We start from the raw sequence: 2623 nt of genomic DNA, 5'->3' as shown, positions 1-2623 counted from the left end.
TATAATCTGAGCCTTGGAACACCACAGGCAGCCTTTCTCCACTGGATTCCCAGGGGGAACAGGACCCATCTACACCACCACTGGACCTTCAGAGGAAAACTGCACCCTTCTACAGGATCATTCCTTCAACAGAATCACATCTGTCATCCCAGGAGGTCTGCAGCCACCATTTAATCGGGCTGCTACCAACACCCTGCCCAACAGGGTGTCAGTTGTATTTTGTCTCTGTCAGTGGGTTGTTTTGTACTACTGCATTTTTGCTTGAATTTTCCTAGTGAAGAACTGTTGTTCCTATTCCCATATCTTTGCCTGAGAGCCCCTTAATTTAAAGATTATAATAATTCAGAGGTAGGGGGGTGTTACATTTTTCTGTTTCAAGGGAAGTTCCCGCCTTCCTTTGCCGACACCTTTCTTTTCAAAACAAGACAGATCGATCTATAAAATTACTTTAATATTTTAAATACTTTTATGTATTTTGTGGTAAATTTGCCTTGATACGTCTGGACATGCTAACGGAGACACCTTTAAATGCATCTTATTAATGTGCAATGCCAAAATCTTTAGTCTGGGGGACCTGACATAATAATTTTTACTAAAGAGGCTGGGGACTGATTTGCAATTGAGTAATGCTGTCCCACTAATGCTGTCATTTATTAAAAGAGAGAATACTACAGAGCAGGTGCTGTTGATCAAAACACATCTAGTCTTTTCTGTGCACTGCAGTTCCTTACCATCAGATAGTCTTAATTTTCCTTTCCTATGTTCAGTGCTGTTGGTAATCCCCACCCTCTTGATGTAGATATTCCCTTTTATTAGCATTCCAGTATCTGTCAGAAAATCTCAGTAGAGTGGTACTTCTGTACTGTCCGGGATGAGAGGATTTTGTACTCTAAATCGTGTCTGCCACTTTTTTTTGTAGATTTTCAAAATACAGGAGAAATTAAGCCAAGTGTCTATTTCTGTCTTTACTCCTTTTGTGCTGCAAAAGAATTTTCAGTATCACTAAAAATAAATCACTTTATTCTCCCTTTATGAAGCTTAGATGCTCATGGGATACCTAATACAAAGTCCAGAATGGGATTTTCCTAAAGTTTGTAAGTTAGAATTGATGAATGAGATTTCCTTTTCTCATACTGAGTCCAGGATATTTTTGAACCTCTTCTCAAATTTTTGAGAAAATAGCATATCTTAACTCTGTATGTTATAAGCTCAGTTTTTCTTCCCTTTGAAAAATATGACTGGGCCAAACCACTGAAGTCTAAAAGACATCAACAAAGAGTTTCTATTTCACTTCACATAGGGTCTGATCCAATTTCTGTTCACAGTCCCTTAAGGTAGACTTAAGTCCCTGAATTTTTGTCTTGAGACAAAATTTCCCTTAAATTTTCCTTTAAAAACAAAAGGAAAACAGTTAAACTGACACTTCCTCCAAAGTCTTTTATTCTTGTATATTTGTATGCAATGTAGATACTAAATATATATCTTTATACTTGTGTTCTAAATCTTACTACTTTTTTTAATATTTTGCCTTTCATGTAAAATTTAAGATTTCTATGTATGAATGACACATGAAGTGATATGAATACATTTGTATCATACAACTTTTATTTTTCATAGTGCTACCCCACATAGTGGATTACTCCACAACAGATAGTGATAAAGATTTTTCAGTAATAATAATGCTGCTCTCAGCTCACATCTTCACAAGAGAAGACTTTTTGAAAGAATTTAAGCATATCCTTTCCTAGATGTATGGTCACCTCTTAAAATATGTGTAGGTTTACTAATGGTACATTTTTCTGCAGTCATTTATGTTACATAGTTTGGATTTATGATTGCACAAATTATTAGGTAAGTCATGATAGTTCTAGTGTGAGAGAGTGTTGTGAGAGAAACTCTTTTAATGTGAAGTGTTTTGAGGGGGCTCCAAAAAGTGATATTTTTTGTTATTTTTTTATTTCTGTTGTGATTGATAAAAAGGAGAGGAGATCATCTGGAACATGAATCTATGCAGAGAGATTATGTACAGATAGAGAAGGACTTTTTATTATTTTAAAGAGGGGGGAAAGAGGAGAAGTTAAATTAATCTGAATAAAGAAACTAATTATGGACACATGCAGAATAAAAATAGCAAGTCTTAGAACTACATGCAGATTGTTAACATCCTCCTAACCTTGTTACAGGTACCTTAACCTGGTGAGCTGGTTTTGCTAGGCCTGGTTTTTGGTAGCGGAGGGCCACAAAGGTGGCTTCTGTGAGAAACTGCTGGAAACCTCTGATGGCTCTGAAGATGGGCATGCTGTTGGCCAAGGCTGGCCCAATTAGAAAAGATGATAACACCTCTCTGGTAACAGATATAAGAAGAAAATCAAAATAAAGTCAGAGGTTTTGCTCCTACTCAGAAAAAAAGGAGGAGCTGAGAACATGTGAGGGAAATAACATGGAGACACCAAGGTCAGTGGAGAAGGAGGGGCAGGAGGTGCTGCAGGCCCTGGAGCTGAGATTCCTCTGCAGGCCCTGGTGAGGCAGCTGTGCCCCTGCAGCCCGTGGGGATCCCCAGGGAATGCAGAGATCCACCCCCAGCCCGTGGGGATCCCCAGGGAATGCAGAGATCCACCCCCAG

Source organism: Parus major, chromosome 4A (genome assembly GCF_001522545.3).
Source record: "Parus major isolate Abel chromosome 4A, Parus_major1.1, whole genome shotgun sequence".
NCBI classification, from domain to species: domain Eukaryota; kingdom Metazoa; phylum Chordata; class Aves; order Passeriformes; family Paridae; genus Parus; species Parus major.
Note: the sequence above shows the minus strand (reverse complement) of the source record.